A 20,048-nucleotide genomic window follows, 5' to 3' on the forward strand; every position below is an offset into this window, starting at 1 on the left:
AGTGATTAGGTCAATGCACGGCATTTCCTACGCCTGTTGTTACAAAATGAGCGGGGTGACTCCAGTTGGTGTGCTCGGTGGGAAATTTCACTTTCAAAAACACCCCGACGGGACTTTAGATAAAACAAATTAATTTGCATTTAATTAATTCATAATTGCTGAATTGCACCCAGTTGACATGATGCTGTGACCAAGTTTTTGTCAGTATTTAGCACGTTCTTTACAATATAATTGCTGAATTGCACCCAATTGATATGATGGTGTTATATTTTGAGCAATACACGCATGCATGCAATTGCGTACATGCATTTAATCAATGTTTGCAAATGACATTCAGATAATAAGATGCATTAATGTCAAAATACTGTTATTTTGTATTTTATATTACACAAGTTATTTAGCTGATTAATTGTGATTAATCTAAATTAAATAGTGTGATTAATCAGATTAAAAATTTTAATCCTTTGACAGCACAAATTGAAATATGCAATAATACAATATAACCTCTGAATGGAATGTTCCACATGAATCCTGGCACTGGAGATGAGTTTGTTTTTGTTCACTTCTTCATGTGTGAACTGTGTGACAAGAAAAGACGGGATGGTGAGCAAAACCCCATCTAGTAAAATGTCTGTAATTGTCTGCCATTAACATATCACCTGGTTGTCGATATTTCAGAACTCCACAATCGGCCGTTATTGCCTTGTCTGAGGCACTCCCACCGTACAAGTCACTGATATAGATAATCACTCCATTTAGAGCCACACCCATTAGTTTTCATTGTGGTTCGTCCTTTGCACTGGCTGTACAATTGGCACTGTCCAGATTCTCATTCTTGGAGACAGAGACAGCAACCTCTGTGCAATCCAGCACAATCCTACAGTTGGGAAAGGACCGGAAACACTCTGGTAGAGACGACCGATTCTTGGCTGTGGAGGGGATGTTGTTCTTGAGCATCCCGACATACAAAATGTCATACAGTGCACAAACAATGGTGAGGAAGATGTTGGTTACTGTGGCTGGGCTACAATTAAATCTTTGTGCAATGTCCATGTGGCCGGAACCAAGTTTAAGCTTCATTAAGGTCAGGAGCAACTGATCAATTAGGGGGATACTTTGGACACTCCAATCAGAATGATAATTTAGCTCAAATTTAGAAAGAGCGCTTCCAAACACAGAACAGTAGCAGCATCAGGTAAGCCAATGAAATATTGTACTTTTTCATTATTGATGGAAATTTGACTAAAAGAAAATGTTTGCTTTTGTTTCTCCAATTATTTTTTTCAATTGTTCATTTTCCTTTTTTAACATGTCATTTTCTATTTGGAGCACCACTACACTGTTAGTAGGCTCTCTGGAAGTACTCGGCATCTCATTGTCAGGATTATGTACTTCTTCGTCATTTCTTTCTTCCTCTTGAACACTGGTACGGAGTGGAATCATTTTTTTTTACTTTTGGGTGCATGGCTGAGGTGGCTTGGAAAAGTCTTGGTCTGGTTCCATACAAATTGTGACGGCCCAACAGCTTTTCCATCTGGGAAATGTCAACTGCACACCCTCGAGCTGGGGTTGGGGGGTGGGGGGGTTGCACCGTGACAGTCACAGAGCAGATAGGATGGGCGCCTAATCAGTGACGTGCCTAGTGATTAGATCAAACCATTACATGTGAATTGAGCTGTTTAATACATAAATGGCCACTCAAAATAATTTTCCTCCCATCGCTTTGGCGCGGCGCCCCTATGCGCCACATACTTCGCATACCCCTTTTTGTGCCACTGCTTGTAATGCATGCAAGTTGAGCATTTCGCGTAGCGGAAAGAACAGGCGTGCTTTTCATAAAACAAATTTAATCCGCCACCTGAAATACAAACACCCAGCACTCCACGCCGAGTTTACACCAGCCACACAAGTAATAAAGACGACACTCAGCCAACCGACGCTGAAACAGACTTTGCAGAACAAAGAAAAAATGTCCAAGGATAGTGAAAATCAGGGGCGTCAGGGGCAAATTCGGTCCTCGAGGGCCGAAGTCCTACAGGTTTTGGTTGTTTCCCTTCTCCAACACAGCTGATATGTGGTCAGCTCATCAATAAGCTCTGCATAAGCCTGATAACCATCCCTTTTGACTGGAATCAGCTTGTGTTGGAAGAGGGAAACCTCCAAAACTGGCAGAACTCTGGCGCTTGAGGACCGAGTTTGCCCACCCCTTCCCTAGGAGATGCACAGATGGACAGATATAAAAGGAATTCAATGCTATGTACAAGTTAAAGTCATTATTAGACTTGAAGTGTTATTTCTGTCAGTATTTTAATATGGTACACAAACACATGAACCATTTTTCTAAAGCTAACCAAAAATATTATGCACACATTGTCTACATTGTACAAAAAACTGTATGCAAATAAATGTAACTGTGTTGTCATTAAAGTGAGTCATTTTTAATTAAGATATATTGAATGAATTATAAACTGACACGACGAGGAGAGGTAGGACTCAGACGCAGGATTTAGGTAGGCCACCAAGGCAACAGATTTATTGGTTGTCAGCAGCTGTCTCCTCTCAAACTGAGAGGAGAAAGGGGAGTCAAAAAGTGGAGAACTAAAAACGCTCCACTGGGGAGGAAAAAACAGGCACAAGGTACAGGGGACAACTAAAGGCGCTCCGCTAGGGAGGAAAAAAGGCTCAAGGGGAAACTAAGGACGCTCCGCTGGGGAGGAAAAGGCACAAAAACAAGGCAAAACGACAAGGCAACGGGATCAAGGACTTGAGGACTGTGGAACGCTGCCATGCACAGACGTGACACTTCGGCAACGGAGGGGAGAAGGCTGATGGCTTTTATTGCTGTAGTTGATTGGTGGCAGGTGAGAGAGAATATTACAAGGCCGCTTCTGTCAAAATTTGATGGATGACATTCTTAATTAGATTAGGGGGGTCATGTGTGGGTCATGACCCCTCCCTAATGAAGATTAATGACCCTTTAATGACTTCCAGATGTCATATAATGAAGATTAATGACCCTTAATGACTTCCTGAAGTCATTTAATGAGGGTTAATGACCTTTAATGACTTCCTGATGTCATTTAATGAAGATTAATGACCCCTAATGACTTCCTGATGTCATTTAATGAAGATTAATGACCTTTAATGGCTCCCAGATGTCATTTAATGAAGATGAATGACCCTTTAATGACTTCCAGATGTCATTTAATGAGGGTTAATGACCTTTAATGACTTCCAGATGTCATTTAATGAAGATGAATGACCTTTAATGACTTCCGGATGTCGTTTAATGAGGATGAATGACCTTTAATGACTTCCGGATGTCGTATAATGAAGATGAATGACCTTTAATGACTTCCGGATGTCGTTTAATGAAGATGAATGACCTTTAATGACTTCCAGGTGTTATATAATGAAGATGAATGACCTTTAATGACTTCCGGATGTCGTTTAATGAAGATGAATGACCTTTAATGACTTCCAGGTGTTATATAATGAAGATGAATGACCCTTAATGACTTCCTGATGTCATTTAATGAAGATTAATGACCCCTTAATGAAGATGGATGATGTGTAGGTGGTGTTCCTACCTGTTTTTGCAGATATCATGGCTGACCCGGGTTCAAATGCTAATTGTTTGGTTAACTTCCGGATCCGGCGCACGCCCCCCTAGATTGAGTGAATAATGAATAATAATGAGATTGAATGACGTGATCGGAGGGAGTAGTTTAGTATGGGTAAAACCGCCGGGGGGAAAAGTACTAGCCATTTCTATTATGGTGAAGGGGGAAAAGTATGCGCAAACACGGCTCAAAGATTGTATTTTAGAGGTTGTAAAACAAGAAGTATAAGGTAAGGTTAAACTGTGATACGCTGGTTGGTATTATGAAATTAAAAAACATGAAGTTATACATTATATGTAAAAATGTTGTAAGAGTCGTTCGTGACTGCTGGGGTTGAATCTGAAAATAAACGGATAAAACTATATAATTTCCCCTTACTGATATAGTTACTATCTGACATTTTTGTTCAATATTTCTGTGAGTAGGGGGAAGCATATGCAGTCAAAGATTCATGGGGAGGTCAAATGTATGTCTGTGCTTGTGTGTGCGTACGCGCATGTATGGCTGCATGGGGGTCAAAGAAGTGTGAGGACAGACGGGCGGCTGAAGAAGTGTGAGGTTAGACGGTGGCTATAATGTTGTTAGTTTGAAAAGACAACGCTTCCTAAAATATATTACAAAAATATGCATCTACTTAGATCTGATTCTATTTATAATGATAATTTTATGTAGAAATTGGTGAAAAGCCATCATCAGCGATAGTCTCCTTACCCCTGCGAGGACAGGGGTTGCTGGTCATAAAATTAAATTAGGCTGAAGAAGAACGGATACGCAGCTAATTGCGAGGGGCCATTTTTGGTCTGAGAAAGGCGATTGTTCAATATTCCTGTGAGTAGGGGGAAGCAGAGGCAGTCAAAGATTCACGGGGAGGTCAAATGTATGTCTGAGGGGCCTGTGTATGCGTGTGTGAGTTTGCATGAGAGCTGAACAGTGTAAGATTAAACGGTAACTGTAATGTTGGTTTTCAAGAAGACATTTCCAAAACTGCTTCTTTAAAAAAACATCTACACAGATATCCATTTATGATAGTTTTATGCAGCAACCGATAGTTGAAACATCCTAGCTAACATTTTCTCAAGGATTTGAAAAGTGGTGACAAGTGAAAACTAATTAAGCTTACCTATAGGCGTAACGGTGTGTGGCTTTGAGTCCATCACATACATGCTCTGCATAGAGCATATATGCGCAGCAGAAAGGGGAGATGTCCCTATACACTCGTGAGAATTTTCTGAGGCTTGTTGGAGACACTAGGACTCTGTCACAGTTTGAGTGTGTGTGTTTCAATGACCATAATTGTTGGGGGGCTGGTGGATATGAGCGAGGGGGTTGGTTAGACGTCTGCCAGCGTGCTCTCCTTGGGATATTTTCTCAAATACTAAAACCCAAATGCCAGTCCTCTGAACCGAATGACCAGTTGTCTAAACACATTGAATAAATGTAACCCCTCATTTTCCAATGCCATAAAAACATTTTACATGAAGACACAATTCACAAATTGCTCTCATGCGATACAAAATGTTTACCACAAGTCAACAATATTTGAACACAACGGACTTAACTGGCGTTCACACAACAACTCAAAAATTGAATACACTTGTTGCTAATGATGTGACCACACCTATAAACTCAAGTTCAGAGTGTACAGTTTGCTGGAGAGTCCAAACAAGCGCAATGGATAGAGGCAGAGCCAGAGGAAGAGGAATTAGAGGAGGGAGAGGAGCAGGTCCAGCAATGCAAAAGTTATAAAATAGTAACATGGAATGGTAAGGGTATTCGTAAACACGAAAATAAAAATAATAATTTAACCATCTTATTACAGTCTTTCTCAATTGCTAATACACATTTCTTGAAACCTGTACCCATTTTCTCAAAACCTTAAACACAAACACAAAAATTCAAACAATTTTCACAAAAGCCGTGACTTTTCACTTCAAAACCTATTATCCGGTATTCAAATCCGAACAATATATTCAGATCATACACACAGTAAGTCAAAATATATTCACCATGAGAGCATTTGTTAGACACGACATAAAATAATCTAACACAGAGCATCCAGGGTAGGTAGTCAACAGAGGTTTATTTTACATGCATGAACAAACATAGTTTTTGGCACTAGACAAATTACTAACCAAGTTAAAATTATGGTGAATTCAAATGAAATAGAAAGGGTGTATGAAAATAAATTCCTTGGAGTAGTTATTGATGATAAATTATGTTGGAAGCCACATGTAGAAAATGTTAAAAGGAAAATGTCAAAAATCATCGGGATACTCTATAAAACTAAGGATGTCCTGAACATGAACTCATTATATATATTATATAGTTCATTATTATTACCATATTTGACCTATTGTGTGGAAATCTGGGGGACTGCATATAAAACAAACACTAACTCTGTTTTCAATTTGCAAAAAAGAGCCATAAGGATTATTAATCGTTCAAAATATACAGAATCAACACATCCATTATTTATCAAATTAAATACAATGACATTTTATGACTTGGTTGAGTTTAAAATAGCACAAATAATGTACAAAGTATATAACAATCTACTCTGCTATATTACTCAGACATTGTTTGAAAATAGACACAGTCCTTCTGATATAAGGGGTACAAGTGTGTACAAAAAACCCAAAACAAGAACAAATATTAAGCAAAGGTGTGTTTCTGTAAAAGGTGTTAATTTGTGGAATAATCTGGGAATTGACTTGAAAAGATGTGACTCACTTGTTGAGTTAAAAAAAAAATGTTTAAATGCAAAGTTAAAAAAAATTACTTTTGTCAAATAAGAGCATGAAAATTGTATATAATGAGTATGAGTATATGATTTATAAATGTATTATGGTATATGTTTAGGAATTTCATGTATATATGTTGCTGGATAATGCACGCATCATTTTATTTTTAAAAATATTAACCTAGTATTGTATCAATAATGAAATAAGTTTAAATGTATAATGTATGAGGGGGTAGGACTAAATAAGTTAACTTCTTCCTACTCCCTTTTGAACATGTAAACTATGATGAGTTTGTTTTTTCTTTTCTTCTTTTCTTTTTTAACTTTTGTTTCTCTGCTGTTTGTTTTTATGTTCAATAATTCAATCAAAAAACGTGATAGAGTCAAAATGGGTACTTTTAACAAAAAAACATGCATTAGTCTTAGGGCAAAATAATTTAGGAATAGTGTGAAATGTGTTTAAGTTTTATCCAAAAAGAGTGGATGAGTTTTGAGAATTGGATCTAAGCCTGAACCGTGTGTAAGGTTTGGTCAAAAAAGTGTTTCATTCCAGAAATTAGTCTCGGAAACTGAGAATTTGCTTCATCGAACGGGGTTTGGTGTTTTAGCAACTGATAAAAACTGTTAAGTTAAAAGCGGACATGACAATACAATAACCACACATAACAAAATCAGAACAACCCTATCTCAATTGTAAATAATACATTCAAATATTCACACCAACTTCTAGGCCGTGGGGTGAACCCCAAAAAAGTGCCTAGAAAATGAGTTTCGCTCCACTGTCTGGGCACTACTTGTTCAATGCATTTTTTGATAGATAATACCCTTCTGAACTTTGGGTTAAAAGTTCACCCAATGTTTTCCTGCCCCAATTTTGTCATAAGCCAGAAATGCATATATAGGTAAATAACAAAAAACGAAAATCTTGTGCTACAGTTTTTGGTTGTAAAACGTCTTACATTAAATTTGACAACAGAAAATCATTCCCAGATGTTATAAATACATGTACCTAACATCAGAAACAAGTATTGGTGGTTTGGTGCAATCATGTGAATTTAGATAATTAAATATATTAAATTTGTGCCAAAAAAACAAAAAACGCTTCAACTAGAAGTGAAACCAGCACACAGATGTTACATTTAGCTATGTTTATGTTTCATATATGAAAACAATTCACAACCTATTACGTAATGAAAGGTACACAAGAGGCAGCATACATCGGCCAAAAATACTACCATGCACCACAAACCTGGAACAAGGCAAAATGGACTAGATGGAAATAGATGCATTCAGAGCCCAGATTATTATAACATATAGAATATTTATTAAAGTATCAGATTGTGTCATCACAGCATGTCATTTATACCCCCCGTCCCCTACCCCAAAAATATTAATAAAAATAATAATAATAATAAAATAAAAATCAAATGTGCATTCACAATAAAACCTTTGGAACTTCATTGGAACAGCTCTCTTTTATTTTTTTGGCAGACCAATTTAACAAAGGTCTGTGTTGTGGAAAAATGGAATACAGACATTTTAATTTTTGCTTGAAAAGTGTTAAAATGGAGAGTTAACATCTTGATAATGAAACAAACAAAATGGCAGATTTTACATAGATTTTACAGCCCTGCACTGTAAAGTGTCCTCGTATGCCCTGTCATTTTCCAACCTGATGTTGTACCAGCCATGTGTTAGTGTCACTTTCTTGGCTTACATCAGTAGACTCAGTAGTTGATGTATCTGATGAGTGAGGTACCCTGTCTAAAAGTTTGTCAGTTGTTGGTAATGTCTCTACAAAAACCATTTCAGAGTTGTTGCTGGAAAGGGGTGTGAAAAACCAGATGGGGGAAATCACGCCTCAATCTTCGTTTCAGTATATCCTGCCTGAAATAGAAAATTGAAGGGGAAGATGAGCACAAGATACACATATTCACATCACACTCGGGCTGCTCTATTATGGAAAAAAATACTCATCACAATTATTTTGGTAATAATTGAAATCAAGATTATTCTAAACAATTATATTTTGTTCAAATCAAGAAAATATTTCAACATTTGAAAATAAGACAATCACAATCATATGAAACTATAATTATGTAAGTTGCTTTTGGATCCAACAAAATTTATAATTTATTATTATTATTATTATTATTATTATTATTATTATTATGACGTTAGCAAAAATTTGAAGTTGGGGTGCAGTGTGTGCAGTAAGCTAGTTTTGACACGGGTGTGTGGTAAAATAACTCGTGTGGGCGTGCCACAACTCAAAATTAGTATTATTAGTGCTGCAGCTATCGAATATTTTGGTATTTGGATATCCTACTGAAAATTCTAGTGAATAATCGTATATTTGGATAGAAATACAAATATACCTATAGGCCTATATACTTTCTTGGTCAAAGAACAATTATAAATACAGAAGACAAAAAAAACACATTTGCATGTAATAATTAACAACCAACTGGTTTTCATTTTTAGAGAATCAATTTTATTTATTTATTTATTTTTAACTTAAATTGAGCTTGTCAGCAAACTATTTTTCTCTGAAACAGTGAGATTTTAGACAAATCTCTCCCCATAGATTTCATAAATGTGTTTCAATGTGAAGATTTATATGTTACCTGTAGTCTGAAGCATCAAGATCCCCGTGTTTATTAACACTGTTCACAAACCTCTTAGCTTGTCCATTCTCATCACATCTTTGTCAATATAATCCTTTGACGGATTACTTGTTCACAAAAAGAATTTGTAGCTCTCAGCATTGGGTTGTCTAAAACACACACACACTCACTTAATATGTGCAGAGTCATGCTTTCTAATTAATGCTGTCTCGAAATGTAAACAGAATACAAGTGACATATTGCTGACCAATGCTTTACTTTTGAAATGTGTAATTTTAGCAAAGTGACAATGAAATAGTGCAATGTAACAACTCACATTTGTTCGTCCCTGGTTGCTGTTTCTGTTTCTGTTGACTTTAAGAACCTTGTGTAATCTCTGAAACAAAACTGCACCTCCATTGTGACACAGTCTTTTGTCTTGAATATGCAGAAGAATGGAACAGTCTTTCTTCATCTCAGCGGCCTGCAGCAACCAACCCGCTTTTAGACAAAAAAGAATTACATTATAAGTGTTATTGTCACATCACCTCTTTACAGTATATGCACATCACAGATTTAAGTAAAGTAAAGTGTTTGTTGAGGTTGATGAGAGAGAGTTTGGGCTGGCCCCGTTCTTCCAGCCATCTGCATCATTTGTAAAAATAAATTTCAAAGTAGACTCGTCTGTGATTGGAAGGCACACGGAAGAGGGATCATCTCGCCAAAGCAGAAACATTGTCAGCAGGTATGTGCTACACACACGCGTGCCCATTTCTGTTATTAATGTGACCGATATTTAGTATAGGGTTGAAAATAATTTTTTGCTATGTTAAGTTTTAAGGCTATAGTTTATTAAAAACGCGAGCTGCTGAATGATTTATCGAGTGAATCCAACAGTTGTTACCAAACTCGAGTTACCTGTGCCCATCAGAGTCATAATAGAGTCACAGCTACACACTCCCTTTTCCCCAAACTCTCTCTCATCAACCTCAACAAACACTTTACTTTACTTAAATCTGTGATGTGCATATACTGTAAAGAGGTGATGTGACAATAACACTTATAATGTAATTCTTTTTTGTCTAAAAGCGGGTTGGTTGCTGCAGGCCGCTGAGATGAAGAAAGACTGTTCCATTCTTCTGCATATTCAAGACAAAAGACTGTGTCACAATGGAGGTGCAGTTTTGTTTCAGAGATTACACAAGGTTCTTAAAGTCAACAGAAACAGAAACAGCAACCAGGGACGAACAAATGTGAGTTGTTACATTGCACTATTTCATTGTCACTTTGCTAAAATTACACATTTCAAAAGTAAAGCATTGGTCAGCAATATGTCACTTGTATTCTGTTTACATTTCGAGACAGCATTAATTAGAAAGCATGACTCTGCACATATTAAGTGAGTGTGTGTATGTTTTAGACAACCCAATGCTGAGAGCTACAAATTCTTTTTGTGAACAAGTAATCCGTCAAAGGATTATAGTTGACAAAGATGTGATGAGAATGGACAAGCTAAGGGGTTTGTGAACAGTGTTAATAAACACGGGGATCTTGATGCTTCAGACTACAGGTAACATATAAATCTTCACATTGAAACACATTTATGAAATCTATGGGGAGAGATTTGTCTAAAATCTCACTGTTTCAGAGAAAAATAGTTTGCTGACAAGCTCAATTTAAGTTAAAAATAAATAAATAAATACAATTGATTCTCTAAAAATGAAAACCAGTTGGTTGTTAATTATTACATGCAAATGTGTTTTTTTTGTCTTCTGTATTTATAATTGTTCTTTGACCAAGAAAGTATATAGGCCTATAGGTATATTTGTATTTCTATCCAAATATACGATTATTCACTAGAATTTTCAGTAGGATATCCAAATACCAAAATATTCGATAGCTGCAGCACTAATAATACTAATTTTGAGTTGTGGCACGCCCACACGAGTTATTTTACCACACACCCATGTCAAAACTAGCTTACTGCACACACACACACACACTGCACCCCAACTTCAAATTTTTGCTAACGTCATAATAATAATAATAATAATAATAATATATTAAAAATTTTGTTGGATCCAAAAGCAACTTACATAATTATAGTTTCATATGATTGTGATTGTCTTATTTTCAAATGTTGAAATATTTTCTTGATTTGAACAAAATATAATTGTTTAGAATAATCTTGATTTCAATTATTACCAAAATAATTGTGATGATTATTTTTTTCCATAATAGAGCAGCCCTAATGTGATGTGAATATGTGTATCTTGTGCTCATCTTTCCCTTCAATTTTCTATTTCAGGCAGCAAATACTGAAACGAAGATTGAGGTGTGATTTCCCCCAGCTGGTTTTTCACACCCCTTTCCAGCAACAACTCTGAAATGGTTTTTGTAGAGACATTATCAACAACTGACAAACTTTTAGACAGGGTACCTCACTCATCAGATACATCAACTACTGAGTCTACTGATGTAAGCCAAGAAAGTGACACTAACACATGGCTGGTACAACATCAGGTTGGAAAATGACAGGGCATACGAGGACACTTTACAGTGCAGGGCTGTAAAATCTATGTAAAATCTGCCATTTTGTTTGTTTCATTATCAAGATGTTAACTCTCCATTTTAACACTTTTCAAGCAAAAATCAAAATGTCTGTATTCCATTTTTCCACAACACAGACCTTTGTTAAATTGGTCTGCCAAAAAAAGAGAGCTGTTCCAATGAAGTTCCAAAGGTTTTATTGTGAATGCACATTTGATTTTTATTTTATTATTATTATTTTTTTTTATTAATATTTTTTGGGTAGGGGACGGGGGGTATAAATGACATGCTGTGATGACACAATCTGATACTTTAATAAATATTCTATATGTTATAATAATCTGGGCTCTGAATGCATCTATTTCCATCTAGTCCATTTTGCCTTGTTCCAGGTTTGTGGTGCATGGTAGTATTTTTGGCCGATGTATGCTGCTTCTTGTGTACCTTTCATTACGTAATAGGTTGTGAATTGTTTTCATATATGAAACATAAACATAGCTAAATGTAACATCTGTGTGCTGGTTTCACTTCTAGTTGAAGCGTTTTTTGTTTTTTTGGCACAAATTTAATATATTTAATTATCTAAATTCACATGATTGCACCAAACCACCAATACTTGTTTCTGATGTTAGGTACATGTATTTATAACATCTGGGAATGATTTTCTGTTGCCAAATTTAATGTAAGACGTTTTACAACCAAAAACTGTAGCACAAGATTTTCGTTTTTTGTTATTTACCTATATATGCATTTCTGGCTTGTAACAAAATTGGGGCAGGAAAACATTGGGTGAACATTTAACCCAAAGTTCAGAAGGGTATTATCTATCAAAAAATGCATTGAACAAGTAGTGCCCAGACAGTGGAGCGAAACTCATTTTCTAGGCACTTTTTGGGGGTTCACCCCACGGCCTAGAAGTTGGTGTGAATATTTGAATGTATTATTTACAATTGAGATAGGGTTGTTCTGATTTTGTTATGTGTGGTTATTGTATTGTCATGTCCGCTTTTAACTTAACAGTTTTTATCAGTTGCTAAAACACCAAACCCCGTTCGATGAAGCAAATTCTCAGTTTCCGAGACTAATTTCTGGAATGAAACACTTTTTTGACCAAACCTTACACACGGTTCAGGCTTAGACCCAATTCTCAAAACTCATCCACTCTTTTTGGATAAAACTTAAACACATTTCACACTATTCCTAAATTATTTTGCCCTAAGACTAATGCATGTTTTTTTTGTTAAAAGTACCCATTTTGACTCTATCACGTTTTTTGATTGAATTATTGAACATAAAAACAAACAGCAGAGAAACAAAAGTTAAAAAAGAAAAGAAGAAAAGAAAAAACAAACTCATCATAGTTTACATGTTCAAAAGGGAGTAGGAAGAAGTTAACTTATTTAGTCCTACCCCTCATACATTATACATTTAAACTTATTTCATTATTGATACAATACTAGGTTAATATTTTTAAAAATAAAATGATGCGTGCATTATCCAGCAACATATATACATGAAATTCCTAAACATATACCATAATACATTTATAAATCATATACTCATACTCATTATATACAATTTTCATGCTCTTATTTGACAAAAGTAATTTTTTTTTAACTTTGCATTTAAACGTTTTTTTTTTAACTCAACAAGTAAGTCACATCTTTTCAAGTCAATTCCCAGATTATTCCACAAATTAACACCTTTTACAGAAACACACCTTTGCTTAATATTTGTTCTTGTTTTGGGTTTTTTGTACACACTTGTACCCCTTATATCATAAGGACTGTGTCTAATTTCAAACAATGTCTGAGTAATATAGCAGAGTAGATTGTTATATACTTTGTACATTATTTGTGCTATTTTAAACTCAACCAAGTCATAAAATGTCATTGTATTTAATTTGATAAATAATGGATGTGTTGATTCTGTATATTTTGAACGATTAATAATCCTTATGGCTCTTTTTTGCAAATTGAAAACAGAGTTAGTGTTTGTTTTATATGCAGTCCCCCAGATTTCCACACAATAGGTCAAATATGGTAATAATAATGAACTATATAATATATATAATGAGTTCATGTTCAGGACATCCTTAGTTTTATAGAGTATCCCGATGATTTTTGACATTTTCCTTTTAACATTTTCTACATGTGGCTTCCAACATAATTTATCATCAATAACTACTCCAAGGAATTTATTTTCATACACCCTTTCTATTTCATTTGAATTCACCATAATTTTAACTTGGTTAGTAATTTGTCTAGTGCCAAAAACTATGTTTATTGATGTATGTAAAATAAACCTCTGTTGACTACCTACCCTGGATGCTCTGTGTTAGATTATTTTATGTCGTGTCTAACAAATGCTCTCATGGTGAATATATTTTGACTTACTGTGTGTATGATCTGAATATATTGTTCGGATTTGAATACCGGATAATAGGTTTTGAAGTGAAAAGTCACGGCTTTTGTGAAAATTGTTTGAATTTTTGTGTTTGTGTTTAAGGTTTTGAGAAAATGGGTACAGGTTTCAAGAAATGTGTATTAGCAATTGAGAAAGACTGTAATAAGATGGTTAAATTATTATTTTTATTTTCGTGTTTACGAATACCCTTACCATTCCATGTTACTATTTTATAACTTTTGCATTGCTCGACCTGCTCCTCTCCCTCCTCTAATTCCTCTTCCTCTGGCTCTGCCTCTATCCATTGCGCTTGTTTGGACTCTCCAGCAAACTGTACACTCTGAACTTGAGTTTATAGGTGTGGTCACATCATTAGCAACAAGTGTATTCAATTTTTGAGTTGTTGTGTGAACGCCAGTTAAGTCCGTTGTGTTCAAATATTGTTGACTTGTGGTAAACATTTTGTATCGCATGAGAGCAATTTGTGAATTGTGTCTTCATGTAAAATGTTTTTATGGCATTGGAAAATGAGGGGTTACATTTATTCAATGTGTTTAGACAACTGGTCATTCGGTTCAGAGGACTGGCATTTGGGTTTTAGTATTTGAGAAAATATCCCAAGGAGAGCACGCTGGCAGACGTCTAACCAACCCCCTCGCTCATATCCACCAGCCCCCCAACAATTATGGTCATTGAAACACACACACTCAAACTGTGACAGAGTCCTAGTGTCTCCAACAAGCCTCAGAAAATTCTCACGAGTGTAGGGACATCTCCCCTTTCTGCTGCGCATACCTCGCTGCTACGCATATATGCTCTATGCAGAGCATGTATGTGATGGACTCAAAGCCACACACCGTTACGCCTATAGGTAAGCTTAATTAGTTTTCACTTGTCACCACTTTTCAAATCCTTGAGAAAATGTTAGCTAGGATGTTTCAACTATCGGTTGCTGCATAAAACTATCATAAATGGATATCTGTGTAGATGTTTTTTTAAAGAAGCAGTTTTGGAAATGTCTTCTTGAAAACCAACATTACAGTTACCGTTTAATCTTACACTGTTCAGCTCTCATGCAAACGCACACACGCATACACAGGCCCCTCAGACATACATTTGACCTCCCCGTGAATCTTTGACTGCCTCTGCTTCCCCCTACTCACAGGAATATTGAACAATCGCCTTTCTCAGACCAAAAATGGCCCCTCGCAATTAGCTGCGTATCCGTTCTTCTTCAGCCTAATTTAATTTTATGACCAGCAACCCCTGTCCTCGCAGGGGTAAGGAGACTATCGCTGATGATGGCTTTTCACCAATTTCTACATAAAATTATCATTATAAATAGAATCAGATCTAAGTAGATGCATATTTTTGTAATATATTTTAGGAAGCGTTGTCTTTTCAAACTAACAACATTATAGCCACCGTCTAACCTCACACTTCTTCAGCCGCCCGTCTGTCCTCACACTTCTTTGACCCCCATGCAGCCATTCATGCGCGTTCGCACACACAAGCACAGACATACATTTGACCTCCCCATGAATCTTTGACTGCATATGCTTCCCCCTACTCACAGAAATATTGAACACAAATGTCAGATAGTAACTATATCAGTAAGGGGAAATTATATAGTTTTATCCGTTTATTTTCAGATTCAACCCCAGCAGTCACGAACGACTCTTACAACATTTTTACATATAATGTATAACTTCATGTTTTTTAATTTCATAATACCAACCAGCGTATCACAGTTTAACCTTACCTTATACTTCTTGTTTTACAACCTCTAAAATACAATCTTTGAGCCGTGTTTGCGCATACTTTTCCCCCTTCACCATAATAGAAATGGCTAGTACTTTTCCCCCCGGCGGTTTTACCCATACTAAACTACTCCCTCCGATCACGTCATTCAATCTCATTATTATTCATTGTTCACTCAATCTAGGGGGCGTGCACCGGATCCGGAAGTTAACCAAACAATTAGCATTTGAACCCGGGTCAGCCATGATATCTGTAAAAACAGGTAGGAACACCACCTACACATCATCCATCTTCATTAAGGGGTCATTAATCTTCATTAAATGACATCAGGAAGTCATTAAGGGTCATTCATCTTCATTATATAACACCTGGAAGTCATTAAAGGTCATTCATCTTCATTAAACGACATCCGGAAGTCATTAAAGGTCATTCATCTTCATTATACGACATCCGGAAGTCATTAAAGGTCATTCATCCTCATTAAACGACATCCGGAAGTCATTAAAGGTCATTACCCCTCATTAAATGACATCTGGAAGTCATTAAAGGTCATTAACCCTCATTATATGACATCTGGAAGTCATTAAAGGGTCATTAATCTTCATTAAATGACATCAGGAAGTCATTAAGGGTCATTCATCTTCATTAAATGACATCAGGAAGTCATTAGGGGTCATTAATCTTCATTAAATGACATCAGGAAGTCATTAAGGGTCATTAACCCTCATTAAATGACATCAGGAAGTCATTAAAGGTCATTAACCCTCATTATATGACATCTGGAAGTCATTAAGGGTCATTAATCTTCATTATATGACATCTGGAAGTCATTAAAGGGTCATTAATCTTCATTAGGGAGGGGTCATGACCCACACATGACCCCCCTAATCTAATTAAGAATGTCATCCATCAAATTTTGACAGAAGCGGCCTTGTAATATTCTCTCTCAGGTGATGATAATCATGGGCGGGGACCGGTAATTAATGAGCGGCAGGAAGGGCAAGTGACCTGGGGTGAGAGGAGAGTTAGAATTTCAAAACAAAACAGGAGACATGACTACAAAAATAAAAGCCTGAACCGCCACGCCGGTGGCGGCGTGACATAAACTGATCAACAGAGAGGCAAATGACATGAATTTGGCTCAAAGCACATTAACTGTTTGTTCCCAAATACTTCTTCAGTGTTTCGGTGGTTAAAGGAAAATATAACTCAATGAGTTCTAAATTAAATATGAACGTAATATTAAATTCTGAATTTTTTTTTAAATTTCAGGTTAAAAACTTATGCTTTAAGTTTTCACCATGCCTATGATTGAGATCTTTAAAGTTTTTAAACCCTAATTATTTTTCTTACACTGTAAGTTTTATTTACTAACTTTAGTAATCTCTAAAATTCAAACATCTATTTCCTGACAAGGCGAGGAAAGGTAGGACTCAGACGCAGGAGTAAGGTAGGCCACCAAGGCAACAGGTTTATTTCCGGCCAACAGCTGTCTCCTCTCAAACTGAGAGGAGAACGGGGAATCAAAAAAGTGGAGAACAAAAAGCGCTCCACTAGGGAGGAAAAAACAGGCAAAAGGTACTGGGGACAACAAAAGGCGCTCCGCTAGGGAGGAAAAAGGGCACAAGGCAAAAGGGGTAACTAAAGGCGCTCCACTGGGGAGGAAAAGGCACAAAAACAAGGCAAAAACACAAGGCAACGTGAACGAGGTCATGAGGACTGTGGGACGCTTCCATGCACTGACTGCGACACTTCGGCAACGGAGGGGAGAATGCAGATGGCTTTTATTGTGTGGGTTGATTGGTGGCAGGTGGTGATAATCATGGGCGGGGACCGGTAATGAGTGAGCGGCAGGAAGGGCAAGTGACCTGGGGTGAGAGGAGAGTTAGGATTTCAAAGTAAGACAGGAAACATGGATAACAAAACAAAAGCATGGGCCGTCACGCTGGTGGCGGCGTGACAGTACCCCCCCCCCCCCCCCCCCCTCAACGGCCGGCTCTTGACGGCCCAGGAATGTCAGGGTGCTCTGCATAAAAGTCGTCAATGAGGGAGGGATCAACGATGAACCGGGAGGGGACCCATTGTCTTTCCTCCGGGCCGTACCCCTCCCAGTCGACCAGGTACTGTCTCCCGCGGCCCCGATTACGAACATCTAAAAGCTTTCTAACCTTGTAAACGGGGCCGCCTTCAATCATCTCTTCGGGTCCGGAGGGCACCAGTGAGCTTTCACGGACAGGTTTGACTTGGCTGACATGGAACGTGGGATGGATTCTGAGGGATCTTGGTAAGCGAAGACGAACTGCAGCAGGACCTATGGACTTGGTTACTGGAAAAGGCCCCACAAATCGTGGGGCCAGCTTTGGACATGGTACCTTTAGTCTGAGGTGTTTGGCTGATAGCCACACCCGCTGGCCTGGGCGGTATTCGGGTGCCGGTCTCCTTTTCCGGTCGGCGGCCCTCTTCACCCGGTCTCCCTGGCGTTGAAGCGCCGTCCGGGCCGCCGACCAGACTTTGTGGCACCGACGGATCATGGCCTGGACCGAGGGGACCGTAGCCTCCTCTTCCAGTTCGGCGAAGAATGGCGGATCGTAGCCGTGGACGCATTTAAACGGGGTGAGACCTGTGGCAGATGTGGGCAAAGAGTTGTGTGCGAGCTCGACCCATACCAGATATTTGCTCCAGGTAGTCGGGTTCTGGGAGACAAGGCATCGGAGACCGGTCTCGAGCTGTTGGTTCAGCCGTTCTGCCTGCCCATTGGCCTCAGGGTGGTATCCAGACGTCAGGTTGGCTTTGGCACCTAGGGCTTTACAAAACTGTGCCCAGAATCGGGAGACGAACTGTGGTCCACGGTCTGAGACGATGTGTAGTGGGAAACCATAGAACCGGAAAATGTGATGAATCATGATATCTGCTGTGGTCTTGGCGGATGGGAGCTTGGTTAGTGGGATGAAGCGAACCATTTTAGAGAATCTGTCAACAACTGTGAGGATCGTGGGTTTTACCGTGAGATGGGGGAAGTCCGGTTACGAAGTCTACTGATATTTCCGCCCATGGTCTGGATGGGATTGGTAGTGGCTGGAGTAGACCCATCCGGGACTGATTGGACGTCTTGTTGCGGGCACAGGTAGAACAGGCAGCTACGTAGTCCTTGATTGTGGTTTCCATTGCCGGCCACCAGAATCTCCGGGCGACAGCATACATGGTCCTGCGGACTCCAGGATGGCAAAATAATCGTGAAGTGTGGGCCCAGTGTATTACCTGGGCCCTCAGTTCCTCAGGCACAAAGAGTCGACGTGGTGGGCATGACGTGGGGGGAGTGACGTTCCGTAGTGCCTCTTTGACATCGTCCTCAATTTGCCATCTCATGGCCCCGACTATGCAGTCCCGGGGCAGAATGGTCTCAGGCTCGGCTTCCAATGGCTCGGACTCGTGGACTCTTGACAAAGCGTCAGCCTTGACGTCTGTAAGTCAGAGAGAATACGAAGCGGTTAAAAAACAGACCATCTGGCCTGTCGAGGGTTGAGTCTTTTGGCCTGGCGTAAGTATTCCAGATTTCGGTGGTCGGTCCAGATCACGAAGGGGAGTTCGGCGCCTTCCAACCAGTGTCTCCACTCTTCGAGAGCCACTTTTACAGCTAGGAGCTCCCGATCCCCGACCGAGTAGTTGCGTTCAGCTTTAGATAATTTTCGTGAGAGGAAGGTGCAGGGATGTGTCTTGCCGTCCTCTTGACAACGCTGGTACAGAACTGCCCCAATACCAATACTCGAGGCGTCCACCTCCACCACGAACTGGCGTTTGGGGTCAGGGACTCTGAGGATTGGGGCATTAGTGAAGCGAGCTTTTAAGTCCTTGAATGCTCTTTCGGCTTCCGTGTTCCACATAAATCGAACCTGTGGGGAGGTCAAGGCGTGCAGGGGGGCGGCAATGGTGCTGAAGTTTCTGATAAATCGCCGGTAAAAGTTGGCGAATCCGAGGAATTGCTGGATTTTCTTTCGTGAGTCCGGCGTGGGCCAATCTCGCACGGCGCTGACCTTGTCTGCTTCCATCTCCCCTTTTCCGGGTGACACGACGAATCCCAAGAAGGAGATGGTGTTGACGTGGAACAGGCTCTTTTCTGCTTTCACGTAAAGCTGATGATTCAGCAGGCGTTGCAAGACTAGGCTCACATGGTCTTGATGGCTTTTTTGGTCGGGTGAGTAGATCAGGATATCGTCGAGGTATACGTATACAAAGTGGTCAATGAAATCTTTGAGTACCTCGTTTATCATGGCCTGGAAGACGGCTGGAGCGTTCGTGAGGCCGAAAGGCATGACCAGGTACTCGTAATGTCCCCGGGGAGTGTTGAAGCCTGTCTTCCATTCA

General features: G+C 38.8%; 1 long non-coding RNA gene and 1 pseudogene across 2 annotated transcripts; both read right to left on the reverse strand.

The window, feature by feature from the left end:
- Positions 1–425: 425 nt before the first annotated feature.
- On the reverse strand, positions 426–1,759 carry LOC144031848 (uncharacterized; annotated as a pseudogene).
- Positions 1,760–7,819: 6,060 nt separating this feature from the next.
- On the reverse strand, positions 7,820–9,330 carry LOC144032212 (uncharacterized). 2 transcript variants are annotated; one of them, XR_013287721.1, is made up of 2 exons: positions 9,307–9,330; positions 7,820–8,250 (listed from the first exon to the last, which is right to left on the reverse strand). It is a non-coding gene; the product is annotated as an uncharacterized LOC144032212 (long non-coding RNA). The 2 variants fall into 2 exon arrangements; XR_013287722.1 differs by lacking the exon at positions 9,307–9,330 and adding an exon at positions 8,991–9,300.
- Positions 9,331–20,048: the final 10,718 nt, after the last annotated feature.

The sequence above is a fragment of the Festucalex cinctus genome, chromosome 12 (assembly GCF_051991245.1).
Source record: "Festucalex cinctus isolate MCC-2025b chromosome 12, RoL_Fcin_1.0, whole genome shotgun sequence".
Classification (NCBI taxonomy): Eukaryota; Metazoa; Chordata; class Actinopteri; order Syngnathiformes; family Syngnathidae; genus Festucalex; species Festucalex cinctus.